This window comes from Magnolia sinica, chromosome 4, assembly GCF_029962835.1.
Source record: "Magnolia sinica isolate HGM2019 chromosome 4, MsV1, whole genome shotgun sequence".
NCBI lineage: Eukaryota > Viridiplantae > Streptophyta > Magnoliopsida > Magnoliales > Magnoliaceae > Magnolia > Magnolia sinica.
Window position 1 is genome coordinate 53894284 of NC_080576.1, and position 12958 is coordinate 53907241.

Here is a 12958-nt window from a genome sequence, read left to right on the forward strand (position 1 = left end):
TAAGAAGGCTTTTGATTTTGTTAGATGGGACTTCATTATCGAAGCCCTTCGTATGCTTAATTTCTTTCACATATGAATAAATTGGATCTCTATCACCATATCCACTCTCTCCTCCATTATTATTAATAAGGAAGCTTGTGGGTTTTTTCAAAAGTAATAGAGGAATCAGGTAAGGAGATCCCCTCTCTTTTTTCTTCTTTATGATTGTTATGGAGATGTTTTCGGCTGTATTGAAAAAATGTTATGAGAATGGATTAATTCGAACCCCTTTTATGGTTGGATGTCTATCTACATCTCATCTCCTATTTGCCGATAACCTGTGATTTTCTCTAGTACTGATCCACACTAAGCATATAACTTGAGAATTTTTTTCAACAACTTTATTGCTAACTTAGTTCTTCAAGTTAATCTTCAAAAGAGTTTTTTAATCTCTGATTCCCGCCCTTGTAAAGACAAAATTAAAAATATCATTGGCATAGGAGAAGGAAAAGTCCCTATTAAATACTTGGGAATCCCTCTCTTCTCCACCATGCTTCATATCTTGGACTGTCAACCATTGCTTGATGGCTTGAGTAGGAAGCTTGGTGGGTGGAAGGTTTCTCTTTTTTCTTTTGCAGGTAGACTGGAGCTAATTAAATCCACTCTTTTTGACCTACATATTTATTAGTCTCATGCATTTTTACTTACTAAAGCTTGTTATAACATTATACAAAGGCACATTAGAAATTTTCTCTAAGGCTTTCTTCACCCTTCATACCATCAATTGGGAGCAGATTTGCAGACCTAGGGAACAGTCTTGATATTATTCCTCCAGACATTATTGCCAAAGCCTGCCATATCAACCAACTTTGAAAAATTATTCATAAGGATGACAATCTTTAAATCAAATAGGTCTATGTAAAATATGTTGGCAACCCCCCCCCCCCAAAAAAAAACGCCTGTTTGAGCCTGACAGAGTATTTTGAGTGTCTGTGTTATTTCTAAGTACCATGTCAGATTCCTAACGAGTAATGAGCACAATAAGACTTTTGATTTGACCGTAGATTGAGGGATTCTAGCCTTTTTTTATTGTGTGGGAGATGTTGTCATTCAAGATATTGGGCTAAGAACTAACTTCCCTGTCAGTTTCTTAATCCCCTCTGTCATAAAGGCATGTAAGTCTGCTCAGGATTAACTTTCTTTGGTTCAATGGATTCATTCATAGACATTGTATTATGGCTTGGATGATTTTTCTTGAAAGGCTCAAAACGAAGGATCTTCTTACTAGTCTCAGTATTATAAATAATATTAGCTGTGTTTTTTGTCAACACTGTGCTGAATCTATTAATCATTTATTCTTCTCTTCTATGTTCACTGATTGGATTTGGAAGAACATACACACTAAGCCCTCTCTATTGTGCATCCTCTGATTGGATTTGGAAGAATCTATTAGCTAGAGTTTTATTTCTTTTCGGGCCTTATATAGCAGCTTAGGCTCCTAGTGCTCTTTCTATAACTTAGGATTTCCCTATTGCCCTCTCTATTGTGCATCCTCCTATTCGGCGAGTGACTCAGCCTCACAGACCTAATTCTAATTGGACTTTGTCCTGTGCTAATATCTCAAATTCAAGAGTTGGTCTCTTTTGCTTCCACCCCTCTTTATATCCTCTTTAGGGAATAGTCTCCAATTTCTCAATGGTAGGGATGCCATATAAGTGCCTCCAAACTTTATCTCAAAGCATTACCAATTTTAGTTGTGTTGATAATGCAGGAGCTTACATTCTGATTCACAATCGTCAAAGCTTGACAGCTATCATGGATCCCTTATTTTTCTCCAAGAAGATGAGCCTCTTCGCCTGAAGTTTGCATTCTTATATTACTACTGCTAATATTCATGTTGACATAACTTCTATGCACTATCGTGCGAAGCTCTTAAAGCTCGTTGTAGTCTCCATTTACTTTTCTGCCTACTTCATCACCAAGAGTGAGATCGCTGCTATGCTTTGATGCCTGGCCCAAGCTGTTGGTTTTTCCTTTGTAGTCTTTTGTCCTCTTTCCCTTCTTTTCTCCTTTTCTTTTGATTTTTTTCTCTCGTTCTCCCCTTCGCCCGAAGTGTGAGTTGCTTCTTTCTCGTTTCTTTTTGGGTCTCCCTTCCCTTATTGTATATCTTTTCAGGCGTTGCCCTAGGTAAGTAATAGAGAGTTTTCTTCACTTGCTTTCTTAATATATATATATATATATATATATATATATATATATATATATATATATATATATAAACAGATACATATGGCATGTTTGGAAATGTGGAACTAAAAATTAATTTCATTTTCATGGATATGGTGTTCTTCATTGTTTGCGTTGCAAAAAGTAGATATACAAACTGACCACAAATTTTTATTTTTTTAATGACATATGGGTGTCCCTTCTGCATTTTAAGGCGAGACTAATCCTCACGAATGCACGCAATAACCCACAAACCACATACATCAAAAAAATCTTGGGGAGGAAAATCAAACTCATGTATGTGGGAAGCAAACTTATGATGCTAGCCATTTGCCCAAATCCCATGCGGATAAAATGACTGCCATAATTATACTTTTCCTTTTAAGTAAATCGATTTCTTCTTTAAAAAAAATAAAAATAAAAATTCATGCTTAACATTTTCATGATAATGTGAAACGCTTCTCACTGCTGAACGTGTCAACCTATATCAAACAACGTATATTGACCACTAACTTGAAGAAAATCTTATACAAGATATAATTTTTAAAGAAACAAAGACCACTCATATTTTCATATGTCTATGCAAATGCCATGGTAAAGTTTTTGCAATCCTCAGTTATTTAAAGACCTTGTTTGCAAAAGCAATTTGAGTAGTAGCTTATTAAACATACAAGCCTTACATTATAAAGATAATATCTTCAAATCAGAGTTATACAGTTATGATCACCAATGATCGAACTCGTGTTGTAATTCAATATCTAAATCTCATTAGCCATGGATGGTGCCAAATAAGTACTTTTAAGGTCAAGAAATAAGAATGGAAAAGGAAGAGAGGCTTAGGACAGTCTTGTTGGATATAAGCTAGTGGGGCCCACTGGTGGGCAACCACTAGTGGGTGGGTCGCATGAGGTAAGGCCTCTTCCATTAGAAGATGGATTTCAAATTCAAGTTTAAATGAGGATTTAGATGACGAGATAGGGACATGACCGGATAATTTCTGGTCTCATCCAAACTCCCCATCCTTTCCTATAAATAGGATAAGGCTCTCTCGTGAAAATATATTAAGGAATAATAAGAGTAAAAAGAGAAAAGTGATATATCAAAATTTATCCGTTTAGCTTGTCATTGGGACGATCTAAGCCATAGATTGTAATCTGAGGCCATCTATACCATAGAATCAGAATGGTGATTAGACCCAACTGCTCTAGTAGTGGTTAGGCAGACCGCTATATCTGGATTGTTCATCTTCGGCCTTGTGGAGGTTCTATATTGTGTAGACCGTCAGATCTTGAGGGCTCACTCTTGCGCACAGACTTTCAATGATATCAGAGCAAGCTCAACGGCGGATCTCCGATTTATTATTTTCATCACGAAAGGTCAGTGACCCTTTTTTATTAAATTATATATTTTATTTTAATTATACATCGATCATTTATATATTCATTTATTATTATTATTATTTATTTTCTTCCTGAAGTATGAGAATTAAATAATGATAATAATAATAATCGTAATATCAAATATACGATATCTGGATTTACTTCCTATTGAAAAGGGTTAATCCTAAGGATTAGTACAATCAAACATGGGAGATTTGATAAAACTCAAAATTTTAATGGATAGCCTCTTTAACGATAGCCTCTTTTAAAAGGAAGCCATTTTTTTTAAAAGAAAGCTTATTTAAAAGAGAACCTCTTTAAAAGGAAGCCTTTTTAATAGGAAACCTCTTTTAAAAGTCACTTATATCAGACATTGGAGATTTGATAAAGTTCAAATATAATGGCATACCATATATTAATTTGAGATAGAAATTAATGATAAGAGAAATATTGAGGATCGAACAAAATGATGCCCTTTTAGTAGGCACCACACCACCTATTTAAGGGATTAATGATAGTGTAGGTTTATCATATTCCTCTAATGAATATGTAGCTGAAATATGCATCAATCTGCACTGTCATGATTATGAGATCTTTTTTTTTTAATGGTACAAAAAATTAGCTTATCAAATTGATGGGTATGATATAGACAACCAACAGTTAAAATAAAAAAATTAAAAAATAATAAAAATAATTAAAAAATTAGTAATTAAGATTCATTCTTTTGTGACATTTTTTAGGCCCCTTGTTTTGAATAATAAAGATGGGTATGCATTTACTACTATAGATAAATTATCACCAATTATTTCATAACTATTGAAGGCCTGAAATCCCATTAAGTGAAATCTATAGATAACAATTTTATCCAAACAATTGTTATCTAAAATTTCCTTAAATAGATGGACTCGTATCTGGACTTAGACCATTTATTCATGTAGTAGCATTTTTATGAAACTATCTGAATATGTCTTCTGTATGAAAAATAAAAGAACCATAATAAGCAATCCATGAGTAGTCAAAAAGCTCATATGGACCCCATATTAATATACAAATTCAAATGGGCCGTATCAAAAGTCCAATTTACTTTATTTAAAGATTAAGTATATCTTATTAAGGATTTTTTAATCAGCCATTTGTGGGTTGATTTAAATCAAGTAATAGGAAGTGACTTAGGGTTTTTTTAAGCAAGATTAACCTATAGTGCGGTCTGTTTTAATAATTAACGGTTTAGATCTCTTAAAATGATAAAGATCGATATATCTATTAAAATAAATAATATATAAATAATAATTTTTTTTATGATATATTAGTATAATGAATGTAATTATTTAAGGTGAACTACACATTTTTTGAGTTAGACAAGCAAAATGTATATCTCATGTGTTTCTTGATTATTACATGTACATATACATGCATGTGAATGTAGTTTTCTTTATATCATTTTATTTACTATTGATCAAGAGACTATTAGTAATCGAAACGATCATCAATCATGATGAAAAGATCCATCGTCAATAATGATCATTAATGGTAATAATTGGATCCATCGCTAATGGACACGATCACTGGTGATGATAGAACTCTCTTTATATCTAAGCACTTAATTTTTTAAATCTGATGATAATGTTTATGTGTGATATAATTAGACTTGATGTGATTAAATCTAAGCCCATTTTTCATTAGAAAATAGAAAACTTGGTGCTAGAATGCTCATTATATATAAAGGTTGCGTATAACCTGAGTAAGAGTTAATTCTCCTCCATTAAATGATGCATGCAACCTGTAATGGAAGGTTATACATTATATAAATATATTCTTATAAAAGCATCAAATTCATCTTTAAAAGAGAACTTGATTGATCAACACTGCCCATACAGGTATGTGGACTTTCAGATCTCGTTAAGATGCGTTGACTACTTTTATACCTTGAAAATTTAAATAACACGTAGAAATGTTGATAATTAGTGCCAATACCTTATATCATGACTAAATAGATATACTTGATGTAATGTAGAGATGGCCACCAAAGTGTTAATTGTTGAACAACTCAAATGACAACAATTCGACGGTAACAACTACGAATACTGGTCTCGCACGGTGCAAAGCCTTTTGGACGAGGATGAAATATCGCATACACTCGATGAGGTTCAAGAGGAACCTATATTTACTGAGAACGGATATTTAGGAGAACATAGAGCTTCAATAAACCGCTATAATAAGTAACGTAAAAAGAATCGTTCTGCTCGTAATGTCCTAATTAGTATAATGCACAAAGAACTTAGAGCAACATATGAAGTTCATGACACTGCTAAAGGAATCTGGGAAGCATTGACAAATGCCTATGTGTAGAAGTCAGATGAAAAAATTCGGACAATGGAATTAGGGATGCCAGTCGGCTGCCCCATCAAAGATCATATTCGTAAGATTGAGCAGATGATAAGTGCCCTTATAATGCTAGGTGCAAATTGACTGAAAATCAAAAGATAATAATAATGCACCGTTCCTTGCCCGAATCTTGGATCTCAATCAAAAGAATTCTAAACCATACTAATTCTATCACTATGTTTAGAGACTTTTGTGGCCATTTGATATGAGAGGTTGAAATGAATGCAATTTAGCCAGGTTTGGCCAAGGCCTTTGCAGTAGAGACCCAAAAGCGGAAACTCATAAGAAAGCGAAAAAGAATGACCAAGAACAGAAGTCCGTAACACCTCCTCCAAATCTCAAAAAGAAAAATGGAAAGAAAAAGCAGAAAAAAAGGCTAATATAATCTGTTTCGTTTATGGAAACTCTGACCATTATGATCGGCAGTGTGCCCATAAAAAGATGGTAATTCCTAAGTTATTAGATACTTTATACGCAGGTGTTTGTTCTAAAATCCTTTCCGTTAATACTACATCTAACGAATGGATTTTGGATTCAAGCGCAACAAAACGCATAACACGAAGTCATCGAAGACTCAAGGAATTCCGACCTGTAGCTACGAAAGTTATAAGGTGTATATGAAAAATAATGCTATTGAAGACGTACTAGGGATTGACGTTTACCATCTCTGTATGCGCATAAGGTAAACAATAATCCTCCGTGATACTCTTTATGCACCAGGCGTGCGTCGAAATTTAATATCTATTTATAGGTTATTATTTAATGGTTTGATATTCATTTTTCTAGGACACAAATTTCTTTAAGACTAAATAGCCTCATCTTTGCATAGAAAAATTTAATTAAAGATTTATTTATTCTGGACATAGATAGTGATAATGCACATCTTGCTTTATCTGCTATGTCGAATAAACTGTAGTATCTGAATCTCTAAAATGGCATGTGAGGTTAGGTCACGTTGGAAAGGATCATATAACAAGACTATTACGTTCTGGTCTGTTAGATTCCTTATCCAAAGTTGATTTGTTATTTTACAAACATTATGTGTTCGGGAAGACTTCAAAGAAATCATTTCCTAAAGCGGCTAGGTCTAAGGGCCCACTAGAGATAATCCATTCAAATATCTATGGACCCTTCAATGTACATGCTAGAAATGGATGTCAATACTTTGTCGCTTTCATTGACGATTACTCATGCTATGAATGTGTGTATCTCATCTCACATAAATCTGAGGCTTTTGATTGTTTTCTTAAATATAAAGCTGATGTGGAAAATCAACTTGAGGAAAAAGATTAAAATCCTTCGATCTGATAGAGGTGACGAGTATACATCTGAAACATTTAAATCATATTGTGAAAATGTTGGCATTGTTCAGCAGTACACAATACCTTACACTCCACAACAAAATGGTGTTGCAAAGAGAAAAAATATAACACTATTGGACATGGTTAGATTGATGATGGCACAAGTCAATCTCTCTACCACATTTTGAGGAGACGCACTACTAATAGCCGTCTACGTCCTTAATAGAGTCTCATTTAAATCCATTCCTAAAATCCCATATGAGATATTGTTTGGGAGGATTCTTTCTCTAATCAACTTACGCCCTTGTAGATCTTTGGATATTTTTTACTACTTACTCTAAATAGTGGTAAACTTGATAGTAAAACCATTAAATGCATGTTCATAAGGTACCCCATGCATTCAAAAGGATACGTTCTAGTTTATGAGGACCGTGGACGATGGATTACGATAGAATCTTGGGACGTGACCTTTATCGAAAATAGATACCCCAGTCGAATGAAGCAAAAGATTCCAATAAAACTTTTTGAAATACCTGATGTATCTCAAGAGAGTGAAAGTTTTGCTTCTCAAAATGATAATGCTCATATAGTTCGTTAGGACACTGAGAAAATATTTTAACAGGCTCCTAAGTTACGTCGAAGCGAAAGAGGATTGATTCTCCAAAGATAGTTCAATATTGAGGGGCAGTCATTCTCTTGTATTGCGGTTGATGATGATGAACCTGATTCTTATCAGGATGTATTATTATCTTCTAACTTAGCCGATTAGGTTAATGCTATGGACGAAGAGATTACTTACATGAAGAATAATAAAATCTGAGAACTTATAGATCTATCTTCCAACCGCAAAGCAATAGGTAATAAATGGGTACTCGAGATCAAAAGAAAGACAGATGGTACAATGAACAAGTATAAAATATGATTAGTTGCTAAATGTTTCAAACAAAAAGAAGGCATTGATTATGAGGACACTTTTTCACCTATTGTAAAGTTCTCCTCAATCCACATAATCTTGTTCATTGTCACAAGTTTAAACTTAAAGTTATATCAGATGGATGTAAAGACTGCATTCTTAAATGGTGACTTGGATAAAGAGATATACATGCAACAACTCATGAGTTATATAGATAAAAAATATCCAAAGAAAGTCTGCAAGTTGTTGAAATCTATTTATGGGCTGAAGCAATCTTCAAGACAGTGGTACATGAGCTTTCACTTAGTCATCACTACTTTTGGATTCACAATGAGTGAAGAAGATTATTATGTATACATGAGACGATTTGGAAGATCTTTTCTAATACTATCTATAATATAGACGATATTCTGCTAGCTGATAATAACATGTAATTGTTGATATTAACAAAAGATTGACTATTCTCGAATTTTGAGATAAAAGATCTCGGTGAAGTCAATTTTATTCTTAGGGTAAAAATCATTGGAGATTACCCTAAGAAATTTTTAGGCTTGTCTCAAACTACCTACATACAAAAGATCTTAGAGTGGTTCAGGATGAATAATTCAAAAGCTGTTGAAACCTCTATGGACAAAGCTACCAAGTTAGACAGCAAATCGTGTCCCCAGACTAAAGTCGAGAAATTGGCCATGTCCTCAGTACCTTATGCAAGCGCAGTAGGGAGCTTAATGCATACTATGCTTTGCACTGGACTAAATATTAGTTATGCAATTGACATAGTCAGCCGTTATCAGAGTAACCTGGTACAGTCTCATTGGCAAGCCGTCAAATGTATATTTCATTATCTCAGAGGAATGAAGACCTAATGTTGTGTTATAAAGGTATGAGCTTCGGGCTCAAAGGATATTCTGATGCTGCTTAGGGTAATGACGCCGATGAGGAAAAGTCTACTTCAGGATGTCTTCTTACTCGGATGGGGAGCTATCTCATGATCAAGTAAGAAACAGACATCTACGGCTCTTTCATCTATGGATGTTGAGTACATTGCATGTTATGTTGTAGTTCAAGAGTGTATATGAGTTCACAGATTTTTACTAGGTCTGGGTGTTGTATCGATCGTTCGTCAGCCTATATCGCTGAAGATAGATAGTACTTCTGTCATTGACTTGGCAAAGGACCCTAAACATCACCAGAAATCTAAGCATATTGAGATCAAGTATCATTACGTCCGTGATCAAGTAAGAGATAAGAAGGTCGCTCTTAGTTACATTTCTACTAAGGAGATGATGGTTGATCCCATGGCGAAACCTATAGTAAGAGATCTATTTCAGGTTCATGTAAAGTAGATGAGATTGAGGAAAGCTTAAGTCATATGCTTGTTTCTAGTACCTTTGATCTTTCATTAATGAATAACACATTCAATTTATTCAGTATTGAGTACTTATATTAACTAGGTAAGTAGATCATCGGCATTTACTATGAGATTATATAGGATTTTTATTTTTTGTCGGTAGGCTGATCACCCACTTTCACGGGTTGACCAACCTTGAATGTACAAGAGAGGTACATTTGGGGGATGTTCATACGTCGAGGTATAGACTTCTCTTTATTGTGAATAATAAAGGATGATCATATGAGTCAGTCGTATCCGCCTATAATCTTAAAAGATTAAAGATAAGACTGATCAAGTTGAATAACATGATCGCACCATTACTTTTCATGCAATCAATGTTATGGCTGAATTAATAGCCAGGTTGTGAGGTTATGAGATGAGTCGTACCTCATGTAGAATGACCTGCGTATTGTAGACCCAGTATACACCTAGTATTATCTACTTTATGACTTGGATTGTAGCTACGTGCTGAGACCTTTTACCTACAGATTGTTTTTATTCGATCTAATTATTGCAACATGCAAATAACCAGTCTCGTATGTGACTCTTTATCCTTAGCTACCCTCTTGTGTATAGGGGGATGAGATTGAGTATCGTTACTTTAGTATACAATGAGGAAATGTCCTTGATTGGCCAGATTCAGTTACATTAGGAAAACAGCTTGATTGATTCTAAATTACACATCTGAGTGGGGAAGATCCCGTAACAGCCACACTAAGTTTCTAAAACTATAAATACGCACTTGAAAACTTATCCACCGACAGTATTAATTTTTTTATTAGACTTTTACAAACAATATTCTTTCTTAAAAGTATATATATAAGTATTGCTTTAAATTAATTTTAGTCAAAGCTTGTGAAGAATAGAGTTTTTATAATAACTCGATAAGTTGGATAAGTGCGTATGTTGGCCAAGTACTTCAGATCGGGAGTTAACTCCATCCGGTGTGGTCATGCAGACTAGGACATGTATTGCAAAGCTTAGGTTATTGAATACTAGTTAAGTGGTCACTTAGTACTTAAACACCTGTGAGAAGATTACTGTGATCCAGTTGGTCCCATACTTCTGATTCTTTTGATCGCGATATTTGGTTTTGATTGTTATTAAGCGAGTTAAATGGATAAATTTATTTATTTTTACCTATCCCACGATGTGATTGAGTGTGAGATGTTAGACATAGGCCAGTGGGGCTCACTGGTGGGCAATCACTAGTGCATGGTCCCATGAGGTAAGGCCTCTTCCGTTAGAAGATAGATTTCAAATTCAAATTTGAATGAGGATTTAAATGAGGAGATAGGGATAAGACCGGATAATTTCTGGTCTCATCCAAACTCCCCATTATTTCCTATGAATAAGTGAGGCTCTCTCGTGAAAATATACTAAGGAATAACGAGAGTAAAAAAAAAAGTGGTATATTGAAATTTGTCCACTTAGCTTGTCTTTAGGACGATCTAAGCCATAGATCATAATCCGATGCCATCTATACCGTAGAATCAGACGAGTGATTAGACTCATCTGCTCCAGTAGTGGTTAGGTGGACCGCTAGATCTGGACCGTTCATCTTCGACTTTGTAGAGGTTCTATATTGTGTAGACCATCAAATCTTGAGGGCTCACTCTTCCGCATAGATTTTCAAGTCTGAGTTAACCTAAGAACATTATATCCAAGCATTCACTAAAAACACAAGAAAAATCTCCAAGAATTTTTTATAACTTGTTCAAGTGATTGTGTTCATGTATTCAATGATACTTATCTAACTTTTTAGGCCTTTTCATTCATGGTTGGTGAATGAACCATGAAGCCACATAAATAGCCATGAATGCATGAAGCACATGATAATCAAATCACACTAAGTGACTATGCATGCATGGAGCGCATGGAAACTGCTCCATTGAAGGCATGCCATTAATTCGTATTCATGGTGCATGTTTGCCATTGCATGGTGTCTTTTCAACCTACCATGAGGTCCTAATGCATGATAATTCGTTGGGGACCATGAGGACGCACCTTAGTCATTGGTATCTAATAGTCATTGAATCAATATGTCCTATAAATAATCTAAACAAACTATGGGCATTATTTCAACAGTCATTCCATCATCTTGGAACTCATCTTTGCTGTTGAGCTTGAATGATGGAAGAATCATAGAAATGGAGGATGAGTGGCGCTGGTGTAAACAACCACAAAAGGCTTCTTCTAGCCCTAGAGGTACAACTCCATCGTTCCCAATTAAATGGTCATTAGGCTGCATGCCATGATGATGACTGATAAGCTGCACTTGAATCCTCATTCTTTTAGGTACGAGATAAACCAATGGGCTGGATTCTCCCAACAAAGAAGATGCCCAGTAGGGCCCACAGGATGATGGCTGTTATAATAGGGGCTGCGACAGCCCTGCAATAGTTGAAAGTTTTTGAAGAAAAATAAAAATAAAAAATTGTATCAGTTCATTACAGCCGTTTGGATAACCGTTTTTTAATACATGATGGGCACTACTATAAAAAGCTGGTTGCGACAAGTAGATAATATTTATGAATCATCTATTTATTTATTTTTTTCCCTTCAAATTTGGACCACTCACTATTTTACCCTTTTATTAATCCATGGGATAGCCAAAGATTGCTTGATCTGTGTGAATTTAGAGATATGGTCCATCCTAATGGAACCACAATTTGGATGGATGGATAAAAGTACATCAGTGACACATCTGGAAGATGAGTTCAGTACAAATTTATTTATTTAGATTTATTTAAAAAATGGTACAAAGATGGTCCCCGAGATCAGTATTTGGCATGTGGGGCCCACATGGTTAGTAAATCCAGATCATTGGTTGCTGAGTCCCTCCTAAATTTACCCACCAATTAGGCAATCCAGGACTTACATTGACCATGGAATTTCTCTTGCTGCTTAAAATGGAAATACCCATCAAACCTGGTACTTAGCCGGTATCCTGATTTTGAACTGTTTAAGGCCGACCTTATTCAAAATTATGATTTTTTGGCAGGCCCGAGCCCGGCCCATTGACAGCCCTAATTAATCCATTCTATTGGTAACCATGTCCAAGATATTGAATCAGATTATATTAATAAGCAGTATTCATAATCAGGAAGATGAGTTGTGGTCCATATGTAATTGGATGCATGGCGTTAGCTTTAAAACCTTTCAAATTGATAGACCACATGTGGTAACGGGTGTCAATCCAAACCAGACAAGAATTCTAGTGAAACCCAGACCCATGACCCACATTACCCTGTGGATCAGAGCTACCCAGTTAAAATTTTCGAAGATGATGTCCTCAAAGTTGAAGGTGGAAACAACAGATATGGTGATTTAGAGAAACGAATGTGAGGTGACCCACATGCACATGCATAGAGCTATTCAT